The sequence below is a fragment of the Onychostruthus taczanowskii genome, unplaced genomic scaffold (genome assembly GCF_017590055.1).
Source record: "Onychostruthus taczanowskii isolate IOZ18803 unplaced genomic scaffold, ASM1759005v1 scaffold4, whole genome shotgun sequence".
NCBI lineage: Eukaryota > Metazoa > Chordata > Aves > Passeriformes > Passeridae > Onychostruthus > Onychostruthus taczanowskii.
Genome location: NW_024501459.1, coordinates 10,114,546 through 10,133,436, shown reverse-complemented (window position 1 = coordinate 10,133,436; position 18,891 = coordinate 10,114,546). Strand labels below are relative to the sequence as shown.

Sequence of the window (18,891 nt, the reverse complement as noted above, 5' to 3'; positions counted from 1 at the left end):
GAGTGTCCAAGTGAATGGCCCTGTTTCACAGATGAATAGCCTGGTCAGAAACCATATCCCCAGTTTCATTAATTTGAAGAAAAAAAAAAAGCCTGGCCAGGGAAGGCACTGAGAGTGAGCTCGAAAACCAAAAACCTCATCCATCATACTAATTGGTTTAGAATATTAGCATTTATTTGAGATTTCAAATCCATTTGCTCCTGAATATAGGTAATTTGCCTAACAGCTCAGCACTACACAGTGCCTTTACACAGGTAAAGCTTGACACTGCCCTCTGCTCCTAGTTCGTATTTTCTGTACCAAGAGAATGCAGCACTTAAAATAGTTACAAGAACTGACTGCTCCTGGAGGGCATTTCTGGGCACATATCTTCCCCCTTTCCAAAACTTTTGTCAGGAAGGATTCTTATGAGGATATTTAATTCACAAAAAACACTCAGTGCTGACTAATGCTTGCCAATTAAGTCAGCCCATTGAATCAACAGTTTCCTGTTACCTGTTCCTTCAGGTAGAACAGCGGCTGATACCCCTGCCCTTTCCCAGGCTTCTGTGCAGGGACCTTTCCTGCCTGAAAACAGTGGGGACACCTGTTTTCTGAGCTCGGAAGGCCAGCACCTGAAATCCTAGGAATGGGCCTGCTATTGAGTAAAGGGTGCTTGATAAGGCAGCCACTGTGATAGGCAGCGGAAATTTGATGATGAAAGGAGATGCCTAATAGATTAATCTGGTGTGATTTGCCAAAACACAGGGTTTTCTGGAAGATTATCCACACTCGCAATAGGAAGCCCTTTGTTTGGTAAAAGTCCCCACTTATCATGGTATTCTTTATCTCAACAAGAAACATAATGGTTTACTTGTTTACATGCATGGCAGATATATTCAGAGCTGAGCTAAGGAACTGTGAACTCCTTTTCATTTGAAATGCTTCCAGCAGGCAGGTTATTAGCTGAGGGGGAACAAGCAGTTGGACACACATAAAATTTAAATCTGCCTTGCTTAGATTGGCAAAAATGAATGTTATTTCATCCACTGGGAAAATGTTTTACTTCCTGCTCAGATACTTTTGGAAGAAAATCACAAGCTCATTTGTAGCCATCATATATGTATGTATATATTTTTTTAGAGTTAAGTGGTATGTCTACAGAAACGTATTTGTTACTTTATACCAGTTATTTTCCACTAATATTAATTATTTTATTAGCTTGTCTTTACTTCTTCAATTTTGCTTTGCTTACTATAAAATGTGACTGATGGTTTTACATTATTTATACTGAATGTGTGGCTGGAATCTAGCCCTTGATGTACCTTGGATAGAACTGCTTTGGTTTCTGGAACTGATTTCTAAATACCTCACACATCCGGAAGTGCAGAACTACCAAAGTACTGTGTTCTTGAACTCTGAAAATAAACAAAAACTGCCGTGTTAGAAAACTGCTTTATTAAAGCCTTTTTTAGCAATCTTACGTCTCCAAAGTCTTTCATAGTGTGCAGTGTTAAGCTTGCTGGATACACAATGCACATGCTGCACAAAGAACGCACATTTCATTAAAGGAGCTGAAGTCTCACGGATTTGTTATCCTGTGCTCCTCGGCAGCAGTGTACTGTGTGCACCATATAGGATTTAAATTCACGGCAGAGGCAGCCAGTTTCCAAATCATACTAAGTACAGGGTAGGGGGGGTCACTTCAAAGAGGACTAAAAGAAAGAGAAGGCAAGTATGCAAACTGCTCACCCTGATGAGGATTAGTTACGTGGACCTACCTGCAGCCAGCACCAGTGTGAGGAAGGAACAGAAATTGCAAAGATGAGCAAAATGGATATGGAAATCTGATAAATCCACCAAAAGAATAGATGTGCAAAGATTTGTCTGTCTAGACCAGTGGACAGCTACAAATGGGGGTTAGTGCCTCATGCAAATGGATGCAGGGCAATGAAACATTACAATGGAGTAATGTTTGGCATAGATTTTGTTTTACTTATAGGACATATTTTATGGTATATGAAGATATTGGAAGTCTACTTTCTTCTTCCATATTCATATTTTACATTACTTATTTTACAATGTGCTCAGGCACACATTGTACTTTTTTTCTGTCTGCTCCAAACTTTCCTATAGCTGAAACTGCTTAAAGCCAAGTCCTGCAATTCAGCCTAGTCAGTGCACAGCTAAAACTGAGGAGTGCAGGGAAGGCCTTCAGAATTTGTTTGAAGAAAGAGCGAAATCATCACAATCTTTGCAAAATTTCTTCTTTGGGCTCATGGTGTCAATACATTGTCCATAAAAAAACCATCAGGAAAACCAAGTTTCGAATGTCATTTCCCTCTGTTATGTTTTGCACTATTTTCACTGAAGTGTCTGAATGAAGTCACATGCTGGAATATAACAGCAATTTCTGTCCACAATCAATGGGATGCTTTCAGAGGAAAGCTCTCAAGCGAGTGCAAGCCATACTGAACTGTGGCAGTACAGACAAAAAATAACTTTTAATGTGTTTCTTGGCACTTAGTTCTTTCTTCACATTTATTAAAACAATTGCTTTCAGTACTTTCTATATTTTCTTATTTAATGATTAAAACATTCTAAATAATTTTGCTGATTAAAACATTCTAGTAAAGTTGAGATGATTAAACATTTTAGCCTATTAAAGCATGTACTTCCACTAAAAAATGAAAACACCTTTCATTAGGGTATGGTCAGCCTTATTTTTCACACCCCTCCCTCATCTTTAACTATTCAGTGGAGGCTTCTAAAAGGTTCCTTGATTTTTTTTAATTTTTTTTTTCTCACGGGATGGGGATATTGTTTTGTAGGGGTTTTTTAATTGGTTGGTTTCTTTGTTGGTTTGGGGGTTTTGTTTTGTTTTAGTAAATGCACCACACTCATTTGTTTGTTATTAAAAGTTTATGGTTACATCACCCAACACTAAAAATAGAATATTTCCTTTTGCATAGATAGTAAAAATATTTCATCTGCCCAGGAGTTCTCCTAAAAAGTACCTTCTGTGTTGATCAAGTTTCTGCATGCACAGTCATAGATAGTCTATGGCTTTGAAACCCAGCCCCAGGGATAAAATTTGCCTGGTGGTGTTAGAATGTACTCAATTAGAAGATAACTTCTACATGTAACTTCTGTCTTGTTATAGTCATGCTGGCAGAAAAAGTGTCAGTCTACATGCCAAGTCACCTCTGGGAACACAAGGTTCCTTGAGAAAAGGAAATACAATGCTCAGCTGAGGAAGTGCTGCTGCACCATTCTAGAGCATAGTGCACTCCAGCGGAATCTGCAGCAGTGCTACAGGTCAGAGCAGACGTGAAGTTTTGAACAAACCTCCTGGTTGTTCCCACTCACTACCCTTTGGTTCCCAGCACAGAAGTGGTCTAAGAGCACATTCCACAAACATGTATTGGATGAAACTAAGCCAGATGTGCTCCAGGACTGGACCTAACTCACTCCAATAGGCAGCAGAGGTCCCAGACACAGTCACAAGCTAGACCAAAGCAAAGCCCCTCTGACACGCCTGGTCCTTGGGATCAACAGATTTGCTCGCCTGATCTGCTCATACCAGCCTGTACTACCTGCTACTGTACACATAATGTGTGACCAGCACTAATTTTGCCATATGGAAGGACGTCTATGTGAATGAAAACCCAGCAGTGTATTTCAGAGCAGGTTAAGATCTCCTGGCACAAAGAGAAGCACTGCGTCTTGAACGTGGTGTTTTGCTGAGAGTCAAGGCTTCGGTTGAAGCAAAATATCTTAGTAGATGCACAGAAGTCCTGACAGTCCTGCAGTCCTGACTGCCTAAATAAAAAAAACTCTGTTTCAAATCATTGCCCTGTGTTGTTGTGAATGTCCGTCACAGGAAAATATCCTAAGGATGCATGGAAGAAAATTACACATATATAACGATAAGGTGGCAGGCGATGGCCCATCTCTGGAGAGTAACACAGGCCCTTCAGTATTTCTGTTTGCCATTAGAGAGGGCCAAGACAGACCTTTGCTGCTGAAGCTCAAGGACTACTTTTTTTGCTTTGTTGCCCCAATAAGGTCTAGTAAAAGATACCAGCTCTGCTTGCAAGCCTTGACTCGGTTGTAAACTTAGATCATCCAAGCTACAACAACAAGAGGACAAACTCCACATAGTGCAAATGTAATTTGCAGGGTCAGCATGAAACTGATCCTGCCTCTTGGATGAAGAGAGAGCTATATATGTTGTGTCACATCCACAGAGCTGCCAGCACCTGCTAAGAATCTTCAACACAAATTGAAGCCAAAGTGAGCTGAGGTCACACTTCAGGCATGCCAGGATGGATGAAGTCATTGTGTTCAGCCACTCTGGCTAAATGCAGTGGCGATGTATAGATATCACACACCCACAGTCCTCTGCCCATCCTGTTCCAGTTGTCCTTGGTCCTGCATGATGGAGGATATGCAGGAAAGGTAGCCTCTTGGCTATATGGAGCAACTACAAAACTGATTTCCACAATGTTAGATTAGGTACAAACATTATAAACACAGCCAGAATTTAGGCCATCATATTTTCAAGGTTTTCCAGAGGATATTTTATATGGCTTAAATTGATCTTTGAAACAAGTGGGTGAGGCATATAGTATAATATTAATTTAGTTCTACTGACATCCCTAATGGAAAGACAAATGTTGTAGAAATCTTTACTAAACAGAAGAATGACTTTGGCATGTCAGCTCTCCATCACTGGATCTGAGGAAACAAAATGTTTATTGTTTCCAGGTCTCTGAGATCTTTAAAAAAAAAAAAAAAAAAGTCTTGGATTTATTTTTGGCAGCTGAAAATAAGAGTTTTCAATTCAGACAAAAGAATTCTTGTTTCTGGTGCTCATCCAAAAAATTAAATACAAAATAAAAAGTAATATACTTCTGTCTGTACCTTAATACCAATGAAGTGTGTGCTCTAATTTTCTACTCCTCTTGAATCATGATCTTTGTTCATGGATACATTTGTCTTCTTTAGCTCAGCTCATCTTCACTGAATCACAAGAACACATGATGTGTCACATCTCTTCACTCTGTCATTTGGCTGCACACATCCAGGAATTGACACTGTAGCTAAAGGTCATCAGACCTACAAAATTAGTATGGTCTTCACACAGAAACTCACACCCTTTCATGTTAGAGAGACAGCTTCTATTATGCTGTTTGGTGCCCAGCACACCATAGAAGTAAATGCAGCTGTTTAATTTTGGAGCCAGTAGACAGTTCCCATGAGCAGCAGCAAAATGACAACTGTTAGACTCGTGCTGTCTGCTTGTCCCTTCCATGTGTTCACTTTCCTATCCCTGGCCTCTGCACCCTGCCCATGGCTCATCACAGTCTGCAAAACTTGACAGAAGTATGTTCAGTTCTTCTCTGGAGAGGAGTCACCTTCCCAGTGTCAGCCTTGCAAGGCTCTTCTCTTAAATCCAAACCACCGGTGGAGAGAGATCCCTCCCTCTCTTCTCTATCCTCCTGCACAACACACATGGCAGAAGGATCTTGGTTGTCCTCTGCCAGTTCAAACAAAGGCTGGTCAGGAGGAATGAGCACTCCCATTGCCATCCTTTTCTACCACACAAAGGATGATCATTTATAGTAATTTACAATAATACAGCTTTGGAAAATATATATTGGAGGGGAAAGTGTTGTTTTAAGACCTACACAGAAATTTCAACATTCAACTAAGAAAAACGCAGTCAAATTTTAGTGGTAAAATATTTAAATCCCTGCATATTTGACAGATTATTCCATGTGAATGATAATGATTTGTTGTAAATGTCACCATAGCAGCTACACATAAATATATGCAGTCTAGTCTGACTTCAGAATAAAGTCAGCTTTATCTTTATTACCTGGTACCCCACCAAGACTAGAAGTATCCCCTTTGTGTTGTGGAGATATGAGACCCAATGTTTGCCCTATTTTTTCTTTTACTTAAATAGTGAGAAAATTGCAATGTAAGCTAGCCAGAAAATTTTGGCAGTTGCATGTTGGATAGACTTAAGGGGTGAAATATGAGAATTACAGAGACAAAAATGAAGGATGTTGTCAAGAACAGAAATTTAGACTTGGTAGCCACCCTCCTGGAGATGGTAAAAAAAAGTTATGAAAATGAATTAAGTTTCCAAGGAGTGAGTTAGAAAAGGAGAAAGGAAGCAATGAAAGAACAAAGCTTGAGACACCATGAGAGGAAGAGGAGAGGAAGTAAGTGAAAAGAGTAGAGGAAAGAGGAAGTAGAGTGGCTCCAGAAGCATTAGGAAATCAGACTTGGGAGCAACTCAGATGTCTGAAGGAGTGATCACAGAAGATGAGGGATGGAGAAGCAGCAAGAGAAATCCACTTGAAGAACATGAAAACACTCCAGGAAAGCTGGTGTGGAAAAAGGCATATGAAAGGGCAGTCCCTGAGACAGGGAATGAAGAGGAAATAGAAAACGACAGAGCCCATGAGGGAACCTCTCAGTCCTCTCTGCATGTGGCCATGCCACCTCTGCCCCTCTGGCCCGGTCTGGGAGGAAATGTGATGGCAAGTTGCATGGCTAATAAGGTAGCTGAGGATCTTCATGTCCTCCTCTCACAGAGAAATTTTGTTGCTTTAGGTCCATCTTGAGGGGGAAAGAAACCTTTTCTTATATTGTTGTGACTGTTTATCTTGTGCTGAGAGCAGGGTCAGAAGAAGCTCCTTTTCCACTTAGGCTCACTACACCACACACCTGAAGGCATTTAAGAGTAGTGACTAAGTTGGGAGTCAGGTTTCTCCAGCTCCCACACAGCCAGCAGAACAAGAGAGATCCTTCCAGGCAGCAAGTCAGGACTCCCAGCACAAAAGTCTCTTGACTTCCCTCTGGCCTGTATAGAGGAGCTGAGGATTCCAGCCCCCAGAGGGTTAGAGATCCACCACCAACTCTCCCAAGCCAGCTCCAGATTTCTTATACTGAAATCAAAAGCTATAGGCAAAGAGCAGTTAAAAGCTTAACCTTGTATGTCTACCAAGACTCCTCTTTTCCCTTTTTACTTTTTTTGAGCATGTCATTTCTTAAACACTCTTCACTTGGGACAAAAAATGGTGATACACCTATTGCTTCCAAATTTGAAAATACTTAAAACACATATACAAAATAATAGGAAGCTAACTTTAGTAACCTAAGTAAAGCTAAAATAAGTATTTTGTGGTGTTAAGCTTAGCATGTTGTCCTTTAAAAAAAAGCTTACATTGTTCACCTTGGTGGAAAAATACCACAGATCCTGTTTCAATTAAACGACTTCATTGAAAAAGCCATAGCATGAAGATTGAATGCTAGTATTTATTGAAAGTGATAAATTATCCAAGGATTATACTTTATAAACATGAGATTCAATGTCTAGGAAAGAATGTAATAACTACCTTAGGTATATTCTAGAAACAAGCTGTTCTGTGAGTAGTTAACAGAGCCTGAGCCCCTGTGTGTTTGTGTCTTATATCCTCTGCATGTTCCTCCTGTATTAACCCTATTCATCTCTCACATCCCCACCTGATAATCCCTTTTGGCAAGAAAGGGAACGGCCTGAAGCCGTCCCAGAGCCCTGGGTGAGCTGGCTGAGGCGTGGCCGTGAGTGCTTGCATGCACCCAGGCAGAAGCAAAGCTGACTTTGCCGAACAGGGGCCAAGCTACCTGGAAGAACAAATATCCTTTTTCTCTGCCATCCAACCACAAATTTTCAAGGCAGTTATTGGAACTTAATGATGTTTGGGATTTCTCCTCCTTTCTCAAATGTGGTTGAAATTGGCATGAATTTTTCTGGGGAGATGAAGGGGTAGTAGGAGGGAGAGAGTGAGAAAAAACTGGGCTAAAAATAACAATGTTTGGATTTTTCCAGGCCATTTATTCCGAAATATTAGAAAATGAAATATGTAAAGTAATACCTTTCCTCCCCCCAACTAAAAACGCACAGTACCAGACACAAATGTATTATTTTTGTTTTGATCTAGGAATACATTTTCATATACAATGACATCTGCATTTTCTTCAATTCAGAGTACACATACTTTGAGGTCTGTATTTTTCAACTTCTGAAAGGATGGACAGCACTTTAGAAAGCCGTTTGGACAGTGGGGGAAGACCACTGTCCAGTGTGTGGATTATTGTGGATATAAGCCCACAGCTGTGTGAGGAGCACATTGATAGAACCACATCTGTTTACATCTTGTTTCCCAAGACTGCCTAAATGATTTAGAGTTAATACTTGATTACATGGTTATTTTAATAATTCTGCAATGGTCCATAAGAAAAAGCCTGCTGTCTTCAGCAGTCTTGTCTAATTCATACTCTAGGTTCCACAACTCTTACTGATACTATGTCTTTACAAACTAAAGGGACTCTTTTTAATAGTCTATGCCATTGTGCTCACACTACTCATCATGAAGCTAGTTACAATTTTGGGGAGTTAAAAGCCTTTATTTAAAGTAACCAGGCTCAAAGGCTGGTGCATGGGCATAACTGATAGTAGTAGGGCTTGGAATGAAATTCAAGTCCTACATACTAATGCCAAAACCAAGACAGAGTAGGCTCAGGACAGCCCTGACTGCTTTTGACATTCTAATGCCATAAATAAATATCAATTACTGTATGTGAGAATGTTACCTTCCCTCAAGTTCATACTTTCACACTAGTTTCAATCTGGCTACTGCCTCTCCATTATCAATCTGTGCTCTCTTTCCCATGCCTGCCTCCATGGCTCTGACTGAATGTTACAGAGGTGCAACACACCAGATCAGCATGCCATGGATGAGATGCAGATGCATCTAGCAAAGGTTTTGAGCTTCTGTATGTTGTAATTTATAGTCTTCACAAGTGTCATTTTAAAGGAAGAGATTTACCCCCATACACATTTATCTCTTGTCTTTCCTCTTACCACACAACCTCCTGCATTTCTTTACTTTGCTCTTCTGATTTAGTATCTATTGTTTTGTTGTCCTTGTGTCCTTACAGAATGCCACCATTTTATAGATTTAGATGTCAATGGTGCAAAAAAAAGCAAAAGAAAATGGATCAGTATAAACATTGGCTTTGCAGAGACCTGCAATGGGCAAATGGCCAAGGAAACTCTGCTGCAACGAGAGAGAAAGCAAAGAAGCCAAAACTTTTAACTTTCACTGCCTTCAATACACATCAGTCTAATGTTCATTTCATCAGGAAAAATATGACTGACTTAGAAATCTAATTACATTGACCTTCAGGGGTGTTTTTTTACTTGCTGTCACTCCAAAGTCAGTAATACAAACTCTCAGAATATGATCTTAGTGCCCATAGTCCCTTGCTCTTGCTTCTAAAAACTAATGACAGTGCCTCTGTCCATAGTCCAGGTCTCAAGATGCCAAACTGTTGTTCTCTTTTTTGTTCCCACAGGAATGTTGCTGGACGCATGGATGGAGCTGAGAGTTTTCTTCAGATCAGCTTTTTGCGTATGCACTGTTTCACATTGAAAAAAGTCAAGAATCACACGTATGGAGAACGAACAACTTTATAGGGAAATAATGGGTTTGTCTGTTCTTGATTTCTTACATATTCGGTTACTTTCTGAATATATCATATGGATTATTGTACTCCAAATGCACTTTGGTGTAGACATCTACCAACACAATAATCAGTAGTGTTTACATTACAATCAGACTTGACTCATGCCTGTAAATTCATCCCCCATTTTTGTACTTACACACAGATTTTCTCCCCACTTTTCCCCCCAACAGACCACATAAAATGCAAGGAATGGTTCATAAAATCTAAACTCAAATCTGCAAAAGTTGCAAAATATCAGGATAAGGCTGCTGCTTAAGGTAGAAAAACAACTAGGATTGGGAGGTGGTCATCTGTGGCCCAACCCTGGAGGAAGATCTGAGATACTCTCAATGTATTTTAGCACCAGAAACAGAAGGAAATTTGAATGGTGACCCACAAGCATCTCACACCTCAGTCTAGGTTGTAAATCAGCCAAGATAAAATGGCTTTTAAGAATAGCAAAAGAGAGCAAGCATCCACTGACATGACATTTTACATAGTGGGTAAAATCATTTCAGGCAAAAGTAAGGCTTGAAGGTGCACCTTTGGGAGCTGCAGGTACCTGCATTCCAAATCTCATTCAGCTGTATTTCAACGTGTGGAAATGACAACTGCAACTCTTGCTCTCTGTGGACAGGTTTGCTCACGAGATTCTTATAAAAGATAGGAGATTTTGAACAGCAATTTTCTATGAAATTTGGATGAAGAAAAAAAGAAGGATCAGAGACAAGCAACAAGACCAACATTATTTCAGGCAGAGACACCATTTGAAGCAGTGAAATTGCCTGTCCCTAGTCCTGCCACAGTACCTGTGTGGCTGGTGTAGAGAACTGAATGTCAAATGGATAGAAAACTGTGGAAAACACAGTGCACCCTCAAACACTTGCCAGTCTATCTGGAAGGCCAAGTGACTTGACCCACAGTAGAGCAGTGTATGGAAAAGCCTTCACTATTGGAAGCACAAACGGTCTCTTGATTCGATGGAAAGCACTAGGAAGCAAAATCGTCAGGCAAAGATCACAGGTGTTCACAGGAACATAAATTCAATGAAAATTACCCAGAGGGTGAATTTAATTGGCAATCACAGCACTGTTTTGTCAGGTCTAATAGTTCCTCACCATGCTAAAAATCTAAATGCAACAGTACAGCAAAATAATAATTAAAAAAATATATGCGGTCAGGAAAAACATCAACAAAACCTCACAAAGAAATATATCTGGCATAAAAGTCCTAAAATAAACACTCTGCCAAATACTTGTTGGCAAGGACAAGTTTCCATTTAAGTTTGTAACATGACAAAAAAAATTCTATAAACTATTATTTGTTTTCTGTGTAAACTCTGCCTGTATGAAAGGTACCATGCTTTTTCTTTATTAGCCTTTTAAATTGGTGAAGTTTAGATTTTGTTCCACTCTGAAATTATCCTGAAACATACCCTGCACCAGAAGAACTGTGGATTAACAGTAAGCATAAGGAGTTTAATATCACAAACATCACAAAATGATAATTAATTTATGTAAAATGCCATAGTAAATGCACATCGTAAGATTGCAGTATTGTGGTAAATACATTTCTTTAAAAATTAACACTCATGCAGCAGATATCTTTTTTTCTGTATTCTTTAAATGTCCTGACTTCAAATTTCAAAATGCTTTTCTATGTCAATGACAATCTTAATAAACTACAATTAGTTCCACAAGGCACTTTCTGATGCACAAGCCCCTGGCTTGATTGCGGTGAATGGTGGGTATTTCCTGTGTTTAAGTCCACATATGGATTGAGTAAGGCAGTGGCAGAGAGACTACTGTTTTCCTTCACTACATCTTCATTTCTTTTTCAGAGGGTAAGCCTTTTTTGTTTTTCCTGGCTCTGTTGTCAAAACATTGACCAGAGTTTTGGCTCATGGTATTGGAATACGAGGCCAAAACAATCCTCTGAAAACCAGTGTGGCAAAATGTATTTTAAATCTATACATTCACCATTCAACCATGGGAGTAACCACGCCCACTGCCCCACTCTGTGGTTTAAAAACAACATGGGTTTGCCCCCAGAACGGTTTGATTTATTTGACAAGCTTTTTCAAGCTGGGTATATCAACATTTAAACTGTTCTGAGGCTTGGCTTCCTACATCACATGTACAGCAAGTATTAAAACACACTCTAATCATTTTCTGCCTCTATTAAACCAGACAAGGTGAATGCATTGTGCATTCTGAAAGATTTCTCTGAAGACCTGTCCGTCTCTCCAAAGACAGATAAGCTAAAGTGATTTTTTTGATTTTTTTTTTCTCTGAAACTTACAACTGGGACTTTTCAAATATTACCTTTATTAGATCCTTTTTGGAAAATACATTGTTATAATTAATATGTAGACTTAATTACTGTTTCTGACATGCTATAGTCCAATGCAAAACAGTAAGAGATGACACATTATAGAGAGTTCTTCATAAAATGTAGCAGAATGCACAAGTACACTGTGAGAGTACAAAATATTTTCATGCATTATTACAGCAATTCTCTTTCCTCGGGGGTAACAAAGAATACAAACAAAAACTTGGATGTAAAAATGAAATCAGGACAAGACCAATTTTGCACACATGACTGGGAAAATTGAAGCACAGAGATGGTGGGTGGTAGATTAAATAATCTATCCAAACAGAATCTAATATTCTGAGTGCTGGGGTGCAATTCCCCTGAACCAGAATCCCGGTATAATTTACTCCCAGCTTTTTTTTTTGTTCCGCTTTTTTGTGGTGGGTGCCACATCACTGAACCGGGCCTCTGTTGGTGCTGCTCGCATGGACATGATCTATGTAACAGTCACATAGAGAAATATATTCATACACATGCAACAATAAGCCTAAATTTAAGGTAAAGTGGTGGCTCTACCTTGAACCACCTATAAATGACCCGTGTGACACTTGAACCAAATTTAAATATCCTGCCAGAATTTACTCCCAAACGGCACGGCGGGAAGGAGAGAGCAGGCCAGGAAGCGCTTCTCGCCGTTAAATCGAACATAAACTTCACAGCCAAACCTGCCCCGTGTGTGCGTGCTGCGGAAAGCTTTACAAGGCTGGCGGGGGAATGCAGACGTGTGTGAAGGCACCGACACGCGTTGCGGCTCCTCTGCCGCCCTCAGCGCGGGGCTCCCCGGCCCAGCTCCGGCCGAGGGCAGCGCGCCGGGAAGCGCCGGCCCTAATTGAAAGAAAAGCAAAAGCAATTAGCCCGGGGGGAGGGCACTCCGCTTGATTGGCCGCTGCTGATGGATGTCCCTCCGCCCCCGGAGGCCGCCGCGGCCCCAGCACACCTCGGGCCTCCGGAGCTGCGGCGGGGCCCGGCCCGGCCGGGCTCGGTCCCGCCTGGCGATCCTCACTGCTCTGTGCGCAAACTCTTTCCCCCAGCGCGCCCGTCTGCTCCTCCTGCTGCGGATTCCCGACGGCCTTTCCTCACGAAAACCGTAAAAACCCAGCGCTGGACTTTAGCGGCTTAAAACACAGACCTAAAGGAAAAAAAAAAAAAAAAAAAACCAACCAACGTTAAGCAGCGTTTCAACAAACCCTATAAAGCCGAAATGCGAGACCAAGAGAGAAAAGAAAGGGGGAAGGACGAAAAGCTGAAAGTATCAGCGGGAATAGCAAATAGCTTAGTTTTCACTCCAGACACCATAACTTGTTTTACGATTAGTGATCTGTTTAAAGATTTGTCCTGGAAGTACTTGATATTGGGTTACAAAAGGTTACGCTAATTGCATTAAGCCATAATGACCCATGAAGCGCTGCAAAGGCTTAGAGAAATCACGTTTCTCCCATAAAGAAATAAATGTAGTAAATAAGTAAAAATAAAATAAAATAAAATCACAGCAGGGCGACGGGGCGGGACTCCCGGCGGAGGCAGCAGGGCGGGAGGCAGCGCCCCGGCGGCGGGGGGCTCCAGCCCCGGGAGCCCCCCGGTGCCCTCGCCCCCCGCCCGGCGCGGCCCCGGCGGGAGGGCGTGTGCCGGCCCTGGGCGCAGCCGCCCGCCTTATGGACCGGAATTAAATGTGTCTACCAATAATCTATAGTCTCGCTCGCCGGGGCAGAGCAGACAAACAAAATCGTTCCAAATGAAAAGAAAACACTATTTCTTAGAAGTGTTTAGGAGGGTGCACAGCAGGGCATATTTTCTTTCTTACTGGCAAGGGTTTGTAACTGGATCCCTTAACATTACTGAGAACATGAAAACATGAAACAAAAGTATTGATCCAAGAATTCGCCGAAGAAAAGTATCCAAATACACACTGGTTTATTTGAATTTTTTTTTTTAAGGTTACATCAGATGTTTACGTGGGAAGTCCAAGCTTGAGAAACAGCCCCTCCGTGCCTCATTCAAACACACGGGGAGGAAAGTGTCGTTTGTGTTGTTAAATTTACATTACGTTCCCTTTAATTGCATCAGCTGCTAGATAGATCTAGGAATAATGGCATTTAAGAGGAAAATAGCAATCATCTTCAGAAGACTGCAGCATAATGGAGGAACCTAATTAATTTAACTTTGCAGTCTTCCATAATGGCTGCACTTTATCACTTCCACAGATGGAGCTTGAAGGAATTAACAATGCTGTTTATCCCAGCAGACATCTCTGACTGTGGTTAGCCAATGGCAGATTTCCCATTAAAGATGCATTTCTTCACTTGAGGGAAACCAACCCGAGCCCTGGCAATAGCTGTTGAAACTTGCTATTACTATATGTGTGTGGGATATTGAAAACCTGAGAAAATGCACGATATGTGTCTCTTTATGGTCTCATCAAGTGACGCTGGAAGAAGACAGGGTGTTTCCTTGCTTACCAGAGCCAAGGTTTTTCCAGTACCATTTCGGTTTCTCTTCCCTTTGTTTCCCCCTTCACTATTTTTTTTTCTTTACAACGTATCCTGCAAATGTATTTTTTTCCTTTAAAAAAGTCAGTACGTGTCTTTTTCTAGACATGTAGAATTCAACCCCTCTCCTAGATGATTTGCAATGTTTACAGGCTTTTCATGCCTGAGAAACCTGAGTAGACCTGAGGTAAGCACTCCTCCACACACAAAACACAGTAAAAACCGGATTACTTGAACAAGTTGATTGTTTATTATTTCAGGAAACAATGCATTTTCCACGCTGCCATATTCTTGGGTGCGCACACACACCCTCCAGTCACCCGTGGGTGTCAGAGGAGAATCGAAGGGAGAGATATGCAGTGATACCAACCTAGGTATGACCCACAGCACTTAAATGCTCTACACCATTACCCGCATAGCTGGGCTATTAAAAAGTGTTGTTTGGCACCTTTGAGAGGGGTATTTTTTACCCCAGCAGCAGGGACCTGGGGAGTCAGCCACAGCAGTGAAGCAGATGAGCACACCCGTCCACACCACTGTCTCTACCCGCTCTGTACAAATAGAAATGTTTTGCGGGGACTTGGAGCCAAGGATGGTTCGGCGTTCTATGTGCTTATGTATTCCGAGGTGGTTCTTAAAAAGTATTGGTTTTTTGTTGTTGTTGTTGTTTTTGTTTTTTTTTTTTTAAGGCTAATTGACATCCGGAGTTTATTGTTGCGGCTGATTTGGGGGAGGGAGTGAGGCGGGGCGGAAAAGGGCGGGTTTGCGCGCTTCCAAGTGCCTGGCAAGCAAAACTCCCATCCTTGAACTTAGACCTTACCACCGTCCAAAATGACAATTTCGTACCGTTCTTACACCCTGGCAGAGAAAGCGTCTTTTCCATCCCTCGTTTTTATGCAGCAGCGTCCAATAGAAACCAGCCCATGCATGGAAAAAATGCAGGGCTGCTGGTAAAATTCATACAGCTCTCAGTTTTTATAAAGTAAAGGTGAATAGCAGCCCAGGAGCCACCTGGGCTGCTTGCACCCTGTTATTTAGGAAGGCAGGTTTGGCTCCAAACCTGAATTTGTTAATCTGGCAGGTACCTGCACCAGCAGTCAGTGGCGTGACAATGAGTATTTAAGTCATACTGTCATTTCTCTCCTTTTCAGAATAAGTCCCCTGCTGCTGAGAGCTTGGAGGGGAGAAGCGCCTGCCTTTCACCCCAGCCAGGAGTGCTCCCATCTCAGGGCTCCTTCAGGCAGGTGCGGCAGGGAGAGTGCCGGGATCTGAGCCGCTGACCTGCGCCGTGACGCGCCCAGCTCATGAGGAGACAGTGATGCCGCTTCGCTAACTGGTCTGGGCACCACCATCTGAAAATAACCTGGCACATCTATGTATCTATACTTCCACGGGGAACAGGAAAAATATTTAAAAGGAATATATAGACGAACGGGCGCAGGAAGTAGCGCGGGGGATCTCAGGCTCCGGCTGGCACACAGCTTAAGTCTGAGAGAGGGGCAAAACGTGAGATGCAACTGCGTGAAAATCAGCTACACCAGAAAAAAAAAAAGAAAGAAAAAGAAAAGAAAAAGAAAAAGAAAAAGAAAAAGAAAAAGAAAAAGAAAAGAAAAGAAACAACAGCCAAAACTCGGGGCGGGAAAAGATACTAGACGCGGCCGCACGGTGAATCCCGCAGAGGCGCGCTGGCAGGGCAGCGCCGGCGAGCCGGCTGCACCTGCTCTGCCCGCGGCCCCCCCGCGCACACCCGCCGGGCCCGGTGAGCTGAGGGGAGCTCTGCGGTCTCCCGGGGCCGGGGTGGGGATGCTGCCGGGTGTCCGTGATGCGGTCGCTGCAGGTGGTTAAGTTTTGCTTATGATGTAGGATAACGCCGCTGTGGGACCGTGACGCTCTGCAAATCCCGCCCGTGCTCCAGCCCCTTCTTACTCGGCAGTCACATATCCCCAGTGATACTGATTTCACTGAAAATAAAGTTGTTTTTTATTTTTTTAAACCGGCAAAGGGTAGCTATTAAAAAGAACACAAATTCCAGCGGGAAGCTTTCCCGCATGCTGCGGGATCCCACTGTCCCCTCGGAGGTGCGGGAAGGCCCCCGCCGCCCCCGTGTCCCGCGCAGAGCGGTGGGCGGGAGAGGAGCGACCGAGGCGGGAGTAGAGCAGGGAGAGGAAGGTGGCCGCTCCTCCCCTCGGCTCGGGGAGAATCGCCAGGGAATCCAGCAGGACTTTCCTGTTTACTCGGCCCCAGTGGCCCCCGCTGGTGCTACCTCTGGTGCCGGCGCCCCAGGGCGGGGAACACAGAAGCGGGAGCACGGGGAGATTCTGGCGGCTGCGGTCAGCCAGGAGATGGGAAGGCTGCAAGGCTAGCTGCTCTGTAGCTGGGACCTGGGCTGTTCTTGTCCTGCTCAGCCAGGGAGCAGAGCTGCTGTGCGGAGGCAGCAGCATCCTCCCCCTTCCTTGTCTGAACAGTCGAAGGCCAAGCCTCCCTGGCGTTCCCGCAGAGCTGACCTGCAGCTGGGTCATCAGGGCCGGAGCAGAAGTTCTGACGCGCCCCCCGGTATCACACCCCCGCCCTCCTCACTCATCCCCCGCAGCTCAGGCTGCCTTCGGCTCCATTGCAGCGCAAGCCGCTGCTGCAAGGCGGCCGGGCCGGGGCAGGGCTGGGCCGGCCCCAGGTAGGGCGCGGAGCAGGGCGGCTGCCGCGGGCGGGGAGCTGCGACCGCCTCCCCCGGCGCTTCCCGCCGCCGAGAGCGCTCCGTCCGGAGTTTGAAACGGGGAGATCACGTAAATCTTAAAATCTCCTATGAAAATTAATAAAAACACACGAAATCCTAGACAGTCCATAGCAACTGATTTTAAACTACCGTTTTACGCGCTTCATTATCCACCTAAATATAACCACGGCGTGATTTAATGTAGTTCACGGAGACCACAGGCATTTTTGGCTTCCCTTAGCCTTTTTATTCTAGCGTCAACATTTGACTGTATCTGGGAGTTGGGATAAGACCAAGGAACAAGAAACAGACTGCATTCGATGTGTTTGTCTCGGTGTCACTTCCAACCAACTTGGGGAACCCCTAGCGCTTCAAACTCTGTTTTTTTCGGTAATTGTCCCCGTGCCTTCGTTTTCTGCCACCGTTATGTCCCGACTGCAGTTTCTCTGGAAGCTGGAGACCCCGGTCGGGCTTGCTGGAGGCGCGGGTTGGCTTTAATCAGCGTAGTCAGAGAACCAGAATCAGGTGTGGATTTGTTTCAGGGCATGTTTGCATCAATCAGTATTTTCGTTACAATCTTGTCAACAGTTTTAATTCAAAGCGTATGCTAAAGACGAAGAAACTGAGCCATACAAGGGAAAGAGTTATTTTTAGAAAAATATCGTTAAACAAATTGGCATGGATGAAATATTCTGACGATACTAGAGGCTAACATTTTTTTCTTAGCTTTATCAACAACGAGGCGGCTCGATGCTGTGTGGCAGGGCGGTCTGTAATTTTGGCGAGCCTCGACCGTGGCCTGCCAATCCATAGGAGCGCATCCTCTCCTCCTGAACTTTTCCTGTCCGTCTGTGGCAGGCGCAGACAGAGCCCCGCGCTTGGCCCAGCACCAGGAGCGGCGGTGCGGGCACTGAGGTCTGCGAGCGGGGTCACAGCGGCAGCCCTGGCGCGCCTCGGGGCGTTCCGCGCCGCCCGCACCCCGTTCCCTCCCCGCGCCCTCCGGCGCAGCACCTCCCTGGGGACCCGCGGAGCATCACCCCGGTGCTGCGGGCAGGGAGGGGCGGGAGCTCCCATCGGCTGCCCAGGCTTTGCGCGGCGGGCGGCGGAGAGCTTGTACGCGGCTTTGCGGGGGCAGCCGATGCAGGCGCGGCTCTCTGCCCGGCGCATCTCCCGCGGAGCCAGGGCCGAGCCAGCCACCCCACCGCCCCGCCCGGGAGGTTAAACTCACCGGATTACAGGCTAACCCGACCGAGAAGCGCTCCTACCTGCGCTGTATTTTTGGCTTAGCTATTTGCGTGGGGCTGGGGGGCCCGGCTGCGCGGACGCCCCTGCGTGCGTCTGGCCGGCTCTTTTAGCTCCCGCTCTCCGGCATCCCCAGCTCACTTTTCACATCAAATAGGCCATTAACTTTTGATCCTGCCTGTTACATTCCAGGTTTCCCAGTGATGTTTCCTGCACACTGAGCCCCCCCCCCCCCCCCCTTTCTCTCCCACTTCGCATTTAAACACGACCCGGTAGATCTGAATTTCTGTCGAAAATGTAATTTTGAACACATGCACTCATTCGTCTCTTCGCGCTTGGCCTCACACCGAAGTCCCTCTCGTAGGAGGGACCTAACTTTTTAGATGCCCCAGAAGAGCGTTGAAATTTTGGCTTGCTTACATCTTTCAGCGACCGAGCCAGAACGAGACCTATTAAAGCACCGACTAGTGCCTGCGAAGACAATAGCCATAACTTCAAAGTCCTTACGCGACTATTGGCAATGGCTGCGCTCAA

The 18,891-nt window shown here is 44.2% G+C and overlaps 1 long non-coding RNA gene across 1 annotated transcript; it reads right to left on the bottom strand.

Annotated features, from left to right (window-relative positions):
* Positions 1-11,854: 11,854 nt before the first annotated feature.
* LOC121340202 lies at positions 11,855-13,460 on the bottom strand. Its single transcript, XR_005953269.1, has 3 exons — positions 13,408-13,460; positions 12,857-13,048; positions 11,855-12,744 (listed from the first exon to the last, which is right to left on the bottom strand). It is a non-coding gene; the product is annotated as an uncharacterized LOC121340202 (long non-coding RNA).
* Positions 13,461-18,891: the final 5,431 nt, after the last annotated feature.